At 37.9% G+C, this 18,751-nt stretch overlaps 1 pseudogene; it reads left to right on the top strand.

Moving 5' to 3' along the window:
- LOC116751070 overlaps window positions 1-12,273 on the top strand; it is a 93,380-nt pseudogene extending 81,107 nt beyond the window's left edge.
- Window positions 12,274-18,751: the final 6,478 nt, after the last annotated feature.

Genomic DNA, 18,751 nt, shown 5'->3' on the forward strand with positions numbered 1-18,751 from the left:
AGGATTATATTCTCACAGTTCTGGAGGCCAGAAGTATGAAATTAAGGTATCAGCAGGGCTGGTTTCTTCTGGAGGCTCTGAGGGAGAATCTGTTCCATGTTTCTCTCTTAGCTTCTGGTGACTGCTGGCAGTCCTCGGTGTTCCCTGACTTGTAGATCCATCATTTCAATCTCTGTCTCCATCTTCACATGGCCTTCTCTTGTGTGCCAGTGTAACTATTTCTCTCCTCTTCTAAGGATTTGCCATTGAATTTAGGGCTCACCCTAATCCAGGTTGGTCCCATCTAAAGATCCTTACTTTAATTACATCTTCAAAGACCCTTTTGCCAAATAAGGTTATATTCTGAGGTTTGAGATGGACATATCTTTTGGGGGCCACAGTTCAGTCCATTACAGAAACATACCACAGAACTGGAAAATATGAGAGTGAAAGACTTTAAGGACCCAAGGAATAAATCTAGTTGGAGGTACCATTCAAGATATTTAACCACTGATATGGCATAGGCATAGACTGATCAAATGGAGGCTATCCAGTCAGAATTGATGCTAACTGAATATTAGCTCAGGATTCCAAAACAGAGAAAGGGGGCAGTGAAACACAGGAAATAATCAAAGACATAGTAGAAGAAAATTTCTTCAGGCTTAAGAAAGGTTCTTTCTTAATATTGAAAAAGTCTGGTAAGTACGTCAAGTAAGATAAATGAAAAAAAAAAGTTCTAGGAGAAAATAATTTGGATACTTTCTAGGGGAAATTCCATCCCTCCAAGGATAAGAGGAAATCTGAAAAGTTTCCAGTGAAAACAAATGGGTTACCTACAAAGCAATGTTAGAAATATGAATCAGATTTTTCATCCTAATTCCAGGTGCTAGAACACAAAATAGCAATATCTTCAACCAACTATCTGAAAAATTAGGAAAAAACAGTAATAAAGAAACTTTGTATTCACAGTTTCTGGGCATTGAAACTGGAGTAGGTGGTGGGAAGAAACACTCTTCATTTTCATTTTATGCCCTTTTGTACTTTTTTTTTAAGAACAGTTTTAAGTTCACAGAAAATTTGAGTGGAAGGTACAGAGATTTTCCATATCAGGTTTCCCCCACTATCTGGAAGTAGAGTGTTCCCATAAAACCCTTTCTAAACTGAAGTGTCCTAAAGCAAAGAAGCAATTACCTTAAGACACATCTTTTTGGATGGATGCACAAAATAAATCAAGATAAAGTACAGACACAGTTCAAAGCTATGATGGCTTGATGTTGAGATGCTGAGTAGTTACCAATGAAGGAGCTTGGAGGTGCCAATTTCGCTGCTCAGGGTGTGAGCTGCCTTTGTAACACCTCACTGCAGAACAAAGGCTGAGTGCTAATTTTGCTTTTTGCCTTTTTTGGTAAAAGCAAAAGTCCTCTTTGGGTTTCTTTCAGTTAATGAAAACATGTACTAATGTAGGTCTCTCATAAAAGCCATAAAGTGGACTTTGGAAAAGCAGGGCATACCTGTATTCCCTACCCCACCTATGCGTAGCCTCCTCCATCGTCAACATCCCCCACCAGCGTGGTTACATTTGTTAAGCTTGACAAACCTATACTGACACATCATAATCTCTCGAAGTCCATAGTTTATTGTAGGGTTCATGGTTGGTGGTGTACGTTCTATGGATTTGGACATATGCATAATGACATACATCCACCATTATAATATACAGAGTATTTTCATGGCCCTAAAAATTCTCTGTGCTCCACGTATTCTCTCCCAACCCCTGGCAACCACTTACTATCTCCATAGCTTTGCCTTTTCTGGAATATCAAATAGTTGGAATCATACAGTTTGTAGCCTTTTCAGATTGACTTCTTTCAGTTAATAGCATGCATTTAAAGTTCCTTCATGTCTTTTCATGGCTTGATAGCTCATATAATTTTATCACTAAATATTATTTTAATGAAATGACATTCCATTGTCTTCCAGCCTCTACCCATCCATTGTCTGGATGTGCCACAGTTTATTTATCAGTTCATCTACTGAAGGGCACCTTGGTTGCTTCAGTGTTCTGGCTGTTATGAATAAAGCTGCTGTAAACATCTGTGTACAAGTTTATGTGTGGACTTAAGTTTTCACCTCTTTGGGTAAGTATCAAGGATCATGATGCTGGATCGTATGGTAGGAGTGTTTGGTTTTGTAAGAAACTGCCGAACTGTCTTCCAAAGTGGCTGTATTGTTTTTGCATTCCCACCAGCAATGTATGAAAATTTCTGTTACTCTACATCCTTGCCAGAACTTGGTATTGTCAGTGTTCCAGATTTTGGTCATTCTAATAGATGTATCTGGTATCTGATTGTTGTTTTAATTTGCATTTCCTTTATTTGCTTATTTTCCATCTGTATATCTTCTTTGGTGAGGAGTCTGTTAAGGTCTTTGGCCCATTTAAAAATATTGTGTGCTTTATTGTTGAGTTTTAAGAGTTCTTTATATATTTTGGATAATAGTCTTTATCAGATGTCTTTTTTGCAAATATTTTCCCCCAGTCTGTGGCTTGTCTTCTTATTGTCTTGACATTGTTTTTTAAAGAGCAGAAGTTTTAAATTTTAATGAAAGCCAGCTTATCAATTATTTCTTTCATGAATTGTGTCTTTGGTATTTTACCTAAAAAGTCATCACCATACCCAAGGTTATCCAGGTTTTTTCCTTTGTTATCTTCCAGGAGTTTTAGAGTTTTGCATTTTACATTTAGGTCTATAATCCATTTTGAGTTAATTTTTATGAAGGATGTAAAGTCTGTGTCTAGATTAATTTTTTTTTGCATGTGGATGTCCAGTTGTTCCAGCATCATTTGTTGAAAAGACTATCTTTGTCCATGTTTTGCTGAAAGACTTACTTTCAGCTTCAGGTTCAGAGTATTCACCAGCAAAATAACCACTCCACACTTTAATGAGTAAGAATTAAGGAAATTTATTATATAAGTAGTAAGTTGCAATATAAGGACAAGTAATATGTATATATACAGAGAGAGAGAAGTAAATGTACATATATCACCAATTTTGGGAGAACTAGCAACATCACCAAATTGAGAAAACAAGCAACATCACCAACCTGGGAGAATTTGTATCACCAAGTTGGGAGAACAAGCAATATAAATATATAGCTAGCTAGAGAGATTTAGATAAAAGCGCATACATCACCAATTGGGGAAACACCTACATCCAGATCCGAGCAATGCTGGGAAGTCCTTGGAACAACAATCTGGAATCCCAATTGGAAGGTCCTGGACAGTGTGTCCACCCCACAGGTGAGACTTCAGAGTGTCGCCCAGAGGAGTCCTGTTTTTTTTTTTTTTTTTTTTTTTTTTTTTTTTTTTTTTTTTTTTTTTTTTTTTTTTGTGGTACGCGGGCCTCTCACTGCTGTGGCCTCTCCCGTTGCGGAGCACAGGCTCCGGACGCGCAGGCTCAGCGGCCATGGCTCAGCGGCCATGGCTCATGGGCCCAGCCGCTCCGCGGCATGTGGGATCTTCCCGGACCGGGGCACGAACCCGCGTCCTCTGCATCGGCAGGCGGACTCTCAACCACTGCGCCACCAGGGAAGCCCAGGAGTCCTGTTTTTAACGCCAAGCTGTGAGCTCATAATCATCAGCTTAAGTGCAAATATGCAGCTCTGGCTATTATCATAAATGCTTTGATACTTTAGTCATAAGTCTCGAGGTGTTCATTGATCCTGGGAACTGGCCAGATTCCCAAGGCCCAGGAAGATCCGTGACTTACTCCCTTCCTTATCTGTTGGTTCCCAATACTTGCTAGCACCATTTCTGCTGACCTGCACATAGTCCAGCAGTTCAGTATGTAGCTTCTTTCAGGGTCTTTGTTTAATCAAAGGCCTATTGTTGCCTCTGAAGCCTGAACAAGACTACTAATTTTCCCAACAGTCTATTACATTGCCTTTGCTCCTTTGTCAAAGATCAGTTGACTGTATATATATGGTTCTATTTCTGGGTTCTCTATTCTGTTCCATTGATCTATTTGTCTATTCTTTCACCAACATCACACTATATTGATTACTGTAGCTTTATAGTAAGTCTTGAAGTTGAGTAGCATCAGTCTTCCAACTTTGTTCTTTTCCTTCAATATTGTGTTGGCTATTCCCAGGTCTTTTGCCTCTTCATATAAACTTTAGAATCAGTTTGTTAATATCCACAAAATAACTTGCTGGGACTGTGATTGGGACTGCATTGAATTTATAGCTGAAGTTGGGAAGAACTGACATTTTGATAATACTGAGTCTTCCTATCCATGAACATGGAATATTTCTCCATTTATTTAGTTCTTCTTTGATTTTATTCACCAGAGTCTTGTAGTTTTCCTCATATAGATCTTACACCTATTTTGTGAGATTTATACCTTAGTATTTTATTTTGGAGGGTGTTAATATAAATGGTACTGTGTTTTTAATTGCAAGTTACACTCATTCGTCATTAGTAAATAGGAACGCAATTGACATTTGTATATTAATCTTGTATCATGCAACCTTGCTGTAATTGGAATTTTTAAAAAAATTGATTCTTTTGGCTTTTTCTGCATAGATAATCATGTCATTTGCAAAACAAAGATAGTTTTATTTCTTCCTTCCCAGTCTGCATAACTTTTATCTCCTTGTCTCATTGCATTAATAAGGACTTCCAGCATGCTGTTGAAAATGAGTGGTAAGAGGGAGCATCCTTGCCTTGTACCTGATCTCAGTGGGAAAGCTTTGAGTTTCTCACCATTAAGTAGGATATTAACTGTATGTTTTTATAGGTTTTTATAATCAAGTTGAGAAACTTCCCCTCTATTTCTGGTTTACTGAGGATTTTTATCATGAATATTGTTGGATTTTGTCAAATGCTTTTTCTGTGTCTATTGATATGATCATGTGATTTTTAAAAATTCTGTTGATATGAAGGATTATATTAATGGATTTTTGAATGCTGAACCAACTTCATATACCTTGGCTGTTGTCTTAGTTTGTTCAGTCTGCCATATGAAATATCACACACTGGGAAGCTTATAAACAGTAGAAATTTATTTCTCACAGTTCTGGAGGCTGGAAGTTTGACATTGGGGTGCCATGGTCAGGTGAGGGCCCTCTTTTGGGTTGCAGACTTCGCATTGTATCTTAACATGGTGAAGGAGCTAGGGAGCTCTGTGGGATCTCTTTTACGAGAACAATAATCCCATTCACGAGGGCTCCACCCTCATGACCTAAGCACCCAAAGGTCCCACCTCCTACCAGCATCACATTGGGCATTAGGATTCCAACATGTGAATTTTGAGGCGGTGTAAACATTTAGACCATAGCAGTCATGGTGTATACTTCTTTTTAAAAATATGTTCTCTAGGGCTTCCCTGGTGGCGCAGTGGTTGAGAGTCCGCCTGCCGATGCAGGGGACACGGGTTCGTGCCCTGGTCCGGGAAGATCCCACATGCCGCGGAGCGGCTGGGCCCGTGATCCGTGGCCGCTGAGCCTGCGCGTCCTGAGCCTGTGCTCCGCGACGGGAGAGGCCACAACAGTGAGAGGCCCGTGAACCGCAAAAAAAAAAAAAAAAAAAAAATATGTTCTCTAATTCTAATATTTTTATTAAGGACTTTTGTGGCTATGTTCATGAGAGATATTTGTCTGTAGTTTTCTTATATTGTCTGCTTTTGGTTGTAGGGTCCTTTAATACTTTAAAGAACATATACATGTGTTATCTCTATAATTTAAAAAGTTAATTTCAATAATAACAAAAGAGTAGTATATGGCAGTGCTTCTCCAACTTCAATGTGTATATGAACCACTGAAGAATCTTATTAAAAACAGATTTTGATTCAGTAGGTCTTGGGTGATATCTGAGATTGTCTGTTGCTAAAGAACTTTCATGATAAGCTGATGTTGCTAGTCCTAGAACCATACTTTGAGTAGCAAAAGGTATACAGTAAGTCCAATGAAGGGCGCAATAGTTTTTTTAAACCAAAATAATTAAATTGAAACAGTGGTTGAATTAAAAAATTTATTTATACTTAATGGCTAACGAGGGTTTAGAAGCTATCCCTAAAAAGTCATTTTATGATAATTAAGCACTACTTGGATTAAAAAAAAAAAACCTGACAAGAAAATTAACGACTTAATGTCCAGGGCTGGAGAGGGATGAAAGTCTATGACATGAGTCTTAATTTGCTTCTGGAGATCAATACTTAGCATCATTAACAAGATCAATGTAACAGTGTAGCTTAGAATAAAAGAGATTTTAGTTTTTTCTTGAATATTCTCTAATTCCTCTCTGAAAATTGCCGGGTTTTCAATCCTGACCAATGCTAGGAAACTTGAGTATAATATTTACCGATGTTGTCATTTATCTGTTGGTTAGTTCATTCCTTTGTCCTTCCATATTTATTAGACACCCATTTTGTGGTGCTGAGTAAAGGAAGAGAGCGTGTGCTGCTCCCTGAGTTCCCAACCATGCCTGGACACCCATAAAACTGAATTTCTATCAGGACACGAGCCTGGGACGTACAAGTCTGCAAAATGCAAAAGTTTGATCTGTTTTTTTTCAAGAGGGGGAACATCTCTAAGAATTACAGGCTATTTAACTTTAATAAGTTGGTTAAAAATGGAATGCAGTAGATTAATTTATGATAAATTGAAAGTATATTTAGTTTTTAATTTACTTAAAAATTTTAAAACTTTCTATTTTATTTCTAACTCTACAAGTAACATAGATATTGTTTTTATAGCAATTAAGTAAATAAATGGGGACAGATAAGTCTCTTGAATACTTCCCTCAACCCCAGTCACTATGCATTAAATATAATGTATATATGTATGCATGTGTATGTATAAATGTACATTACAGATAGATTGAGAAAGAGGTCGCTACATAAATACATACATGAGTGGGTGTGAGTGTGTGATGTTTCTACATAATTAGTGTCTATACTGTACATATTCCACAACTTGATTTTTTTCATTAACATGTCTTAGAGATCTTACTGTGTTAGTCCGTAAAGATTTACCTCGTTGTTTCTAACTACTATCCAGAATCCCTATTTAACTATTGCCTGGTAGATGATCATTTATGTTGCATCCAGCTTTTGCTCTTACCACTAGGTACACTGCATTGAACCTCCCTGTGCGTGCCTCGTTGTGCCCACCTGTGTGGGCATTTCTATCAGGTAAACACTGAGTAGTTAGACTGCTCTGTTTTAGGTTATACACCTTTTATGTTTTGTTAGATACTTCTAAATTGCTGTTAATTTGTGTAGATCTAATCTTATTGATATTGCAAAGTATTAAATCTTAAAAGTGGTCTTTGAAAAACAACTTGTTCCTGCTCAGTTTAATTTCCTCAGTAACAAACCATAGCCCTGGAGATAAGGAGGGGGAGAAAGAAAAGCAATATATTTGAAGCGAAGCTTTGGATTTGAATTAATAATTTTCTTACTAGTGAGATTTAGAAAACTGCTTTGAAATATACAGTGGTCAGACACCCGGTTAGCTGGACTGCCCAAACCCAAAGCCAGTAATCAATAAAGTAGCATCAATCTGAGGGTCGTTATTGAAGTTCCTCTGGTTTTACTCTTAATTAAAAAAATTGAACAGAATAAAAAGCAAGCTTAATAAAACTGAACATTTCTTAAGAATAATGGGGACATTGGGCTGTTTTGAAGAAGTGACCATTAAAAGTAGAATCTTCCTCATTGGTGATGCCATCCAGTGATTTATTTCATTTATGTTTAGACTGAATTCAATCAGCAGGTAACTGGCTCTCCTGGCTGGATGCTTTCCGCCCCCAGCTCTTCCCAACCCTTCTCCACCTGGCTCCTCATTCTGTGGTCCAGTGCAGACATACCCGCCTTCACTGTTCATACTCAGGCTATTAGTGCTAAGTCTATGTTTCTTACAGAACTCCTTCATAATCTTATGGATTATATCTGTTCTTTTTCCCCTCTCTCTTCACTCGTCATTGGACTGCTTGAGGATTGAAACCATGAATTGTCCATTATTGTAGTCCCAGCTGGCAGCACTGAGCTTAGGAGCCTAGTGGTGAAGGATGTGAACTTCAGACAGATCCGTGTGCAAACTTCAGCTCTGCCACTTTCCAGCTCTGTGTATTCTTGGGGAAGTTGCTTGCGACAGTGATGCTTCAGTTGCCTTATCTGTAAATTGGGGCTTGTCTACCTTAAGAGATTGTTTGGCGAGGATTCATTTTAATATCTGAGTGCTTGGCACAGTATAAACAATGAAATGATAACTGCTGTTATTATTATTGTCATTGTTGAAATATAGTTTAAGAAGAACTAAGTAAGAAAAACTCTTAAGGTTATGTAAAAGAGGGCTAATGTATTTAAAAAATGTAACCCAAATTTCCCAGTCTCTCTTGTTTTCTAATAAAAGGAATAGATATGAGTTACTTTCGTTTTCATCTAGAATAAGCTGTATCTCTCTGCATTTATTTAGCACAGACTTAGGGATCTCAATGCAAAATATATTTAGGTTTCCAAGATGTATGTTTTATCAGGCACTTCAAAATTTGACACTTACTCTTAATAATGATGAAAATATTCAGGAATGAACAAGCACCCTGAGTACCTCAGTGGTCTCCTATTTGGCCCAAGGTAGCAATTTCAAAAAGGTGAGGGATCACATCTAAAGAAAACAAATGAACATTTTTAGAATGCGATCTCCTAGCTGGCGTACTCATCTTCCCAGATCTTTAATTCTCCTTTGGGAATTAACTCATATATCACTCTAGTTTCTATAGGTATAAAGTAGTCTTTGCACCATGAGCTATAATGCTACCATGGAAATCTGGGTCTAGGAATTATGATTTACCTCTTAGCTTAGGCATTTTTTGCCTACTCTTCACCATGTTGTTTATTTCAGACAGCCTCTGTGCTCTTTTAACAGGGCATCTGGATTCAAACCTATACCTTTTATAGTGTCTGCCTGTCAAATTGGTACTGCTTCTGAAACCCTTTCTCCTCCCTCCTTTCCTTCTCTGATTTTATGTGCATCCTTTAATTCTCTCTTTCCTTCTAGAAAAACGCAGGTCACCAACAGAACCCCTTTCTAAAAGCATTCTGCCCAGGGAGCTGCATTTCCTGTGCTCTCCACCATTGCCAAATATCTCCTGCTTTCTATTTTCTCTTGTCTCCTGTCACAATAGTCTCTCTCTTTTTATTCTTTTAGGAATAGATATGAAATATTATCTCTTTTAGAAGAGTGAATTTTTATTTTCACATCCCCTCTGAGCTCTTGTGGGTAGTGGTAACAGGAAAGCAGATGTTGTATATAGAAATTGTCATCTCCAGTCAAGTTGTCTCTGTGATAAAACTTGAGATTCTGTGAGGCCGCTGTGTCCTGGAAATGTCATAAGCAAGAACTTCTCTGCCGTTGATCATTCCGAATCCCTGGACTGTATTATTCTAGGGTGTGCTGTGAATAAGGACACTCTTGGTGCCACTCCCTGTACTTTGATTGCCTGCCATCTCTCAGTCTTGAGATTCAAGGTCTCGAAGTCCTGGCCAGACTCCACCTCATACTTCTGCTGCTGACAAATGAACCAACCTGCCTTTCTATTTTGAACCATCTCTGAAAGCTTTCCAACTGTTTCTTATTGCCAAGGTCTCTGCCCCCAATTTGAAAGCCTTAGAAGTCTTGCCTTTTCCCTTCCATCCATCTGGCCTCATTTGATGAATGACCACCCTCATGGCTAGGTCTCAGTTTCTTTGGGTGCTATTTTATGTGTTCAGAAAGTTCCTTTCCATGCCATTCACCTCCTGCCCTGATCCAAGGCCCAAACGTAGAGCGAGCTATTTTGGTTGCTTTTTCCTCTTGGAGGGTTCCGGCTTAGGCATGACCCTGAACGTGGAATTTTATTTTCTTTCATGTAGGTGCCGTAAGAGTCATTGTTATCTCTAAGATACTGGTTAAAAACTAAGGTATTGGATAGTGATTGTACATATTCCTGAACACCTTCATAAGATAGGAGATTTTTGATAACAGACCCTAAGAAGGAAACTCTAATGATGGAAAGCCAGTGAATTGAGTATTTTAAAGGGTGTCTTACTTGTTTTTCCCTCAAATCATGCCTATGGGTACCACCTGATCATAATATAAGCCCCTGCCCTCCCCTTTCCTTCATACAGCTTCAAGTTCCCGTTCACAGTAACAGATAACTTCTCAAGGCAGTGGAGTGGGTGAGGCAAGTTGTAGGGAGCCAGACTGCCTGGGTTTGAATCTCACCGTGGCTACTTATTAGGTGTGTGATTTCAAGTGACATGTTTTAATCTGTTTCGTAATTTCCCCATGAATAAAATGGGCATGATAATATTACCTACCTCAGAATGTTCTTAGGTAGATTTTATATAAGTTAAAATTTACCAGGCTTCCCTGGTGGCGCAGCGGTTGAGAGTCCGCCTGCCGATGCAGGGGACACGGGTTCGTGCTCCGGTCCGGGAGGATCCCGCATGCCACGGAGCGGCTGGGCCTGTGAGCCATGGCCGCCGCTGGGCCTGCGCCTCTGGAGCCTGTGCTCCGCAACAGGAGTAGACCATAACAGGGAGAGGCCCGCGTACCACAAGAAACAAAAACAACAACAACAACAAAATCTACCTTATTATTATCTTGAACTGAAATAAGAAAACGCACTCCTAAGTATCTGGGCTGTAGCTGATAAAAGACTAAAATTTTTTCTTAAGTTATGTACATTTATCACATCTTTTATTCTCTGCCTGTATGCTCCTTCTGTGTTTGTCCATGTTAACAGCTCATAGTTTATCCTAGAGAACATTGGATGGCGAACATGTTCCATATAAATATTACTTCGTAAAGGCTTTTCAGTGATCTTGGTGATAAAGTGCGCATTGTCTTGGGTTTGCAAGGCTTTCAGAATATTTAAATCCTGTAGTCTTAATCAGCCTGATTTAACTCTGTGTATTTGGTCTATTTGTTAACTTCATCCAATGCTTTTAATGTAAATATAATCTGTTTTCCCAGAATGGTGAGGCTTGAGCGAGGTCATCTATGAGTGAAAACCCTTTGTAAACAGAAGCATGCTATGCAGATATAAAATATATTAATAATAGCCTTATGAACTCACAAAATAATGAGTTATCTTCAGGTGAAAATAAGGCAGGTGTGGTTAGATTCATGTACTCATAAAAGCCTTGAAGATGATAAAAAGCACATGAAGTTTGCCTCTAATTTGTTGATCAATGACTATGGTTACTTATTTGCTTGTAAGTATTTCAGATATTTAACTTTAACCATGCTTGACGTGATTTTTAAAATGTATCAAGTTTAGGAGAGCATAATTTTGTTGCCCTCTAATATTTATTCGGGTAGAACTCATTTTAAAGTTTTGAGGAAAGTGACTACTCTCCTTCGAAAACTCAAGGTAAATCCACTTAAATGACAGGTGAAATGTTACATGCTTTACATTTGATGATACTGTATTCTAAAGATTCTAGTTTCTCCAGAAACTAGAGGCCTCAAGAATCCCAGCATTGGGGAAAGTAGCATTGAAGGTCTAACTCGCATGTTGAGCACCAGTTGAAGACCTACAGATGGACTCAGTGTTACGCAAGGTCCATACAGCAAAACAGACAGCTTTGCAGCCCTCTCGGGGCACACTGAGTGGTGGCATTCTTTCCAGTGGCAAGGGAAAATACAGCAGGTTAGAAGTCCGAGCCGATGTCCTAAAGGAAATTTTCCCCAAAGACACAGCCAATCTTGGTGCAATGAGTGACAACGCAAGTACTCGTGCTCTGGCCGGTTCCATAATCAGTTCCCACAACCCACAGGACAGAGAATACAACAATATGGAGATCCAAGTGGATAGTGAAGCCAAACCAAGCCACTATCAGCTGGTGAGTGGAAGCAGCATGGAGGACTCACTCCATGTTCATGTGCACGTGGCGGAGAATGAAGAAGGCGGAGGTGATGGTGGTGATGGTGGCGGCGATGGCAGCGGTGAAGAGGAGACCCCCCTGCAGACACCAAAGCTGTGAACAGAAAGGCTGCCAGGCCAGCAGACCTTGGGGCACCAGCCTGGCCCAGCCCAGAGCATCCGCAGTGACCTGGAGAGCTCCGATACGCAGTCCGACGATGTGCCAGACATCACCTCAGATGAGCGTGGCTCCCCTGGCTGCCAAGCTGCAGCCCCTCAACACCCAGAGCCTCAGGTGCGCCGAGCCCAAGTGTGCCTATGAACCTCTCTGCCCCAGCTGAGGGGACAATGTCTTGAAGCCAGAAGATACAGAAGCCAGAGTATGAAGTGGAATGAATGCTCCTGAGAAGCACACTTGTAACTGCATCTTTTGGAATTTTTTCTGGGGGGCAGGGATTTACGTATTTTATTTCAGAGATTCTCTGGTCACAGGCTTTCCCCAGGGGAATTCTGAGAAATTTGCAATTTCTTACCAGATGAAACATGGAAACTTTGCCCTTAGTTCCACCCTGCATCCCCTTTGCCCCCCACCCTTTTTTAGTTTTAATTTGTTGTTTAAACTGATGGTGGCAATCCGTGAGGTGTGTCGAAGAGTATACAGATGTATGTGTGTATATTGTATGTATGCTAAGATATTACTGAAGGACACATTTTAATAAAGATTTCTGTCGTAAAAAAAAAAAAAACACAAAAAAACCTTACCTGCCCACGTTCTCCGCTTCCATTCCCTGCTGCCCCTTGCGCGCGCAGGTACTCCCGCCCGGCAAGCGAGCGACTTTTTTTAAAAATAAATTTATTTACTTATTTATTTATTTTTGGCTGCCTTGTGTCTTAGTTGCTGCTCCGGGGCTTCTCATTGCAGTGGCTTCTCTTGTTGCAGAGCCCGGGCTCTAGGCACACGGGCTTCAGTATTTGTGGCTTGTGGCACACGGGCTTAGCTGCTCGGCGGCCTATGGGATCTTCGCGGACCAGGGATCGAACCTGTGTCCCCTGCATTGGGGGGGCAGATTCTTAACCACTGAGCCACCAGTGAAGTCCTAGCCTATTCACTAGCCTATTCACTATTCACTGCAAATAGCAGTGCATTCCCTCAAGATGTCTCTGCTGATATGGAAAAATAGGAAGGAAATATCACTAGAACCATAATAGGCCTGTATAAACTTTGGCTTCACTGTTGACACAAACAGCCATTGTGTTCTTAAATCCTCTGACACCCTTTAAGTATCCTAGGAAGCCTGATAATCGCAAACATGTAAGCTAAAATAAAATCTGCTTTATTTTATGGTATATGGTTTTAAATGATTTTTCAAGATGTATAAAAGCATTTGTCAACTTCTGTTAATTTTTTATTAAAATCAAAACTTACCCCCTTGATTGTAACATCTTTACATGTACATATACAGATATATGTATACATATTTACACTTTCATTGTATTGTATACATATTTATACTTTCGTTGTATCCTACCAGTTCCCTAAAAGAGATTTGGAAAAGGTTAAGATAAATAACATATGCATAATAAAACTCATGAATTTCTACTAGACAATACTCTAGAACTTGGAAAAGAAAAGGAAATAGATTTGCTCAAAAAGAGGCTAATATAATTATGTCATGACCAGCTGATTTATTTGACCCTTAGCTTCTTGGAAGTCAGGAAAAAAATGGAAGTAGTCTGAGTTATATATTCTCAGTATCATAAAGGAAAAAAAAGTCAAATTCTTAATGTAGTTTTATATACATGATTTATCACACATTGGAAAAGACTAACGCAAAACATGTGTCTGTTTTACTAAATTTATATTTGTAATTACCTTGCTTAGGGTAATGTGAAAAGTTTTTTCATTCCCTGGGCATACTTTATCTGTGCACACAATTTTGGGTAGCAGAAGGGTATGGGTGATAGGGAAAATTTTGCCATAGAGAAAAGAGTGAAAATTTTGAGTGTATCTAATTTTTAGAATATTGGCCATATAGATAGGATTCTGACTTTCATAGTAACTGGCTGTCACAACAATTGGGAAGTAAGGTTGAATGAAAAGAAATTGATTTTAAAGTTTGGAATTTGTCTAGAGAATGAAAACCTGTATCTTTAACATAGCTATTTGGAATTTGATTCCCAAAGCTCTGGTCTCTCTAAAATCTTAGCCTAGGAAATTCTTCTTTATTTCAATAGGAGGGGAAGACAAATGGATTACTCACTATACTAATGCACTTGTAACATATTTGAAAAAATTAAACAAAGGAAAGCAACTCATAGAGACTCATAACTGAGAGGCATGGGATGAATAAGAAGGTGTAGTGGTAGAAAAGAAAAACAGATTTCTTCTTTGGGTGAAACGATGAAGACTCTGGCAGATGGCTTTCTGGATTAATAGCCTCCTTTACAGATTCATATGTGATAGAAGGTAATGTAAATATAGATTGGCTTATACTCTTGTATTTTCATTAGCGTTATTAAACCTTCTGTTTGAAACCTAAGGGCACATAAAAGTTTCTTCTAAAAAAGCTTTATTCTGTGTAAATTAACTTTTAGTCTAAACACAAGTATTTTTAATGTGAACCCTGGCATATTTTAGTATATCATGATGAATAGATTTTATATTTTCATTATGACAAGTAAAATGAAAAGAATAGAGAACATGAACTTAACAATTTGTATTTATTTTTATTAGGTACTTTGTTCTTCAGAATCAAATAACTTGTAATAAAGTTGTAAGAATTCATAACTAGCTGTACGTTGTTTAAACGTGCAAGACTTTCCCTTATATTTGATTCATGCTGGTTCACACCATTATCATCCTCCATAAAACCAAATATATAAGTTAATTCTCAATTTCTCTTGGAGTTTTGCACGTTTCAGAATTGTAGTCTCACAGAGGAGTTTTATTGTTGGTTGCTTATGTTGTCAAAACAAGAGTTAATTCTCAAACTTTATCAATTATCCGTGTAGTAAATCAGTCTCTTCTGTCAAATTTCTTCTCAAATATATATCAGATAGCATTTGTATAGTACTTAAGACATGAAACATGCTTTGTGTCTTAGGTGTGTTCATTCATTTATTGATTCTCCAAATGGTCTTGATAGGGAGGGAATTATTTTTATCCCTCTTTTTCCAGTAAGGAAACTGAGAAGCAGGCAGCTAGTAAGTGACATGTATTTCAGGTTTCAACAGCTCAACTCTTTTCTGGGTTTCATATCAAAAGTTAACACTTAAGTCGATTTGCTCCCAATTTTGCATGGGAGGAGATTAAAAAATCAATGTCTATGGAATATGTGTCTAAAAAGAAGAGGTTTAGCGGGAAAAAAATACATAAATAAATATATAATCAATACATAGTTGATTAACCATGTTGTGTTAGTTTCAGGTGTACAACAAAGTGATCAGTTATACATATATGTGTATTCTTTTTCAAATTCTTTCCCCATTTAGGATGTTACATAATATTGAGCAGAGTTCCCTGTGTTACCATATCATATGATATTTGTTTTTCTCTGTCTGACTTACTTCACTTAGTATGATAATCTCCATGTCCATCCATGTTGCTGCAAATGGCATTATTTCGTTCTTTTTAATGGCTGAGTAATATTCCATTGTATATATGTACCACATCTTTATCCATTTATCTGTCAGTGGACATTTAGGTTGCTTCCATGTCTTGGCTATTGTAGACAGTGGTGCAATGAACATTGGGGTACGTGTCTCCTTTCGAACCGGATATATGCACAGGAGTGGGATTGCTGGATCATATGGTAGCTCTATTTTTAATTTCTTAAGGAATCTACAGACTGTTCTCCATAGTGGTTGTACCAATTTTGGTGTATTGTTTTTGATAGTGCAGAACTGGTTCTCTCAATTGGATAACTGACTCAAGAATAATTGAGTTCTGTCATTATATTCAGCACCTCAGACATCTTTTTCTCATGTCTTAATTTTTTTTTAAAAATTAAGTTAATGACATGATTTCTTAGAAGTGACTTCTCTGTAGGCTAATTGGAGATTCTGGCATGCTTGTGTTAGAATCAAACTCTGCTTTAAAACACAGCAAAATTGAGGCAGTTGAAGGCCATTAATAAAAGGCTGATAGCTTCATCTTCTAAGCTTACTTTTCTCTGGAATATACTTCAATCTCTTTGTGTATTATGTCTCTCCTGCCAAGCATGGATATCAAAGCCACCAATCAATATTTTCCATATCATTTAATCTCCTAGTCTGTTTGTTGATTCTCTGGAAGTGCACAGTCGGGAGGACATGATAAGTTAGGTGTTTTCTGAACCGACAAGTTTGTTTATTTAAACCTTAAACACTAATTACACATATGTGGAAAAATGCAAATTATAGCTTGTGAAAATTACATCATCATCAACAGTATTACCGAAGTGTAAGCTTTAGGGTTCCTATTCCCCACACACCCTATGGTGTGGAGAGATGCTGTAACAGAAAAGGGGCTTTATCTCTCAGTGATTTCAAGGCTTTCTTGTTTTTCCCCAGTTTTATTGAGATATGATTGACATGTAACATTGTGTAATTTTAAGGTTTACAGTGTGCTGATTTGATACACATATATATATTACAAAATGGGTACCACAGTAAGGTGAGTTAACGTAGCCTTACCTCACATAGTTACCATTTTGTTGTTGTTGTTATGGTGATGACATTAAAGCTCTACTCTTACAGAATTTTTCAAGTATAGCAGTATCGTTAACTATAGTCACCATGCTGTAATTGGATCCCCAGAACAAATCTTGTAACTGAAAGTTTGTACCCTTTGACCTACATCTCCCCATTTGAGAAATTTGAGGGGTTGCCTCAGCCCCTGGCAACCACCATTCTATTTTCTGTTTCTATGAGTTTGAAGTTTTTAGAGTCCACATATGAGATAGATCATACCTAGATTTACCTAAATTTTACATCTGCCAATGGTGCCTTCCCATTGAAGGTTGTTTCAGTTTTTGGATACGATATATAAAGCTGTCACAATTGACAGCTTACAAGTTTTTGTGTGAACGTACATTTTCATTTCTCTGCTATAAATTGCCCAAGAGCACAGTTGCTGGGTCATAGGGGAACAGTATGTTTAAAGAAACTGCCCATCTATTTTCCAAAGTGTCTGTACCATCTTACATTTTCAGCAGCAGTGTATGAGTGACCCAACTTCTCTACATCCTCATCAGCCTTTGATGTTGTCACTATTTTTTACTTTAGCCATTCTTAAAGGTTTGTAGTGGTATCTCATTGTGGTTTTAATTGTTTCCTTAATGGCTAAAGATGCTGAACATCTTTTCATGTGCTTATTTGCCATCTGCTTATCTTTTTTGATAAAATATCTCTTCATGTCCTTTGTCCATTTTCTGTTTGGATTGTCTATTTCTTTCCTGTTCAGTTTTGAGAATTCTTCATATCTTCTAGATACTAGAACTTTATTAGATAGGAAGTTTGCAAATATGTTCTCCTGTCCACAGCTTGTCTTTTCATCCTCTTATACAGGTCTTTCACAGAGCAAAAGTTTTAATTTTGCATAAGTCCATTTTATCAGTTTTTCCTTTTACTCGGCTTGGTTTTGGTGTCATCTGAGAACTGTTTGCTTAGCCTTAGATCTCAAAGTTTTTTCCAGTGTTTGTTTCTAAAATGTGTTTTTTCTAAAGGCTTTATGTTTTTACATTTTATATTTAATCTGTGATCCATTTTGTATAAATTTTTGTATTAGGTATTTAAGCCTTAGGTCGAGGTTCATTTTTTTCCTTTTTTGCCTAAAAATGGCCTATTGATCTAGCACTGGTTTTGAAGTGGCTGTCCTTTTATTGAATTTCATTTGCATCTTTGTTAAAAATCAGTTAGTGTATTTTGTGGGTCTATTTCTGGGTTCTCTGTTCTCTGCCATTAATCTGTTTTCTATTCCTCCACCAATAGTGCACTGACTTGACTATTGTATCTACATAGTAAACCTTATTATCAGTTAGAGTGATTTTTCTCTCCACTTTATTCTTATTACCATTGTTTTAGCTATCCTAGGGCCTGTGCCTTTCCATATAAATTTTAGAGTAAGCTTGCCTGTGTCTACAGAGATGGGATCTTGATGGGAATTTTGACAGGAATAAACCTATATATCAATTTGGGGAGAATAACATTTTACTATGTTTAGTTTTCCAATCCATGAGCAAGGTGTGTCTCTCCATTTATTTGTCTTTGTTTTGGTTCATCAGCATTTTGCAATTTTTAACATAAGATCCCATACATGATTTGTTATTTTTATACTTAAATATTTAATTTTTTGAAGTGATTCCAATTAGTATTATGGCTTAATTTCAGTTTCTGCAGATTCATTGTTAGAAATGTAATGGATTTCTGTGAGTGATCTTGTATCCTTGCAACCCTGCAAGCGTTAGAAACGTTCAGAATTAAAGTGTTTTATTTCCTGAAAAAATGTGTCAAGAGTATTTTGAACAGTGCTTGCCACTTTCTTCTCATTGTATAACCTGTGATACAGAGTGAGCAGCTTCTTTATCTTGACAAATTGTCATACTCTTTTCTAAGTTTGGATCAGCTTCCAATGTTTTATCCTTTGTGCCTTCAGTGTCATAAAATACTTCTGAGAGTGACTTTAAGGGGAAGTTTTCGGCAAGTGTGACCTCTGGGACATCTTCACCTTTCCATCACAACCACTGTTCTCATTTATGTCAATAGCTGTACTTGACTAAGTTCCTCTAGCTGCCTGTCTAGAGTCTCCCCAGTGGTGGCAGTGTCAACATTTCCACAGTCAGCTATTTCTTCTATAATCTCATTTATATTTGATTAAAGTTTCAC

The sequence above is a fragment of the Phocoena sinus genome, chromosome 3 (genome assembly GCF_008692025.1).
Source record: "Phocoena sinus isolate mPhoSin1 chromosome 3, mPhoSin1.pri, whole genome shotgun sequence".
Classification (NCBI taxonomy): Eukaryota; Metazoa; Chordata; class Mammalia; order Artiodactyla; family Phocoenidae; genus Phocoena; species Phocoena sinus.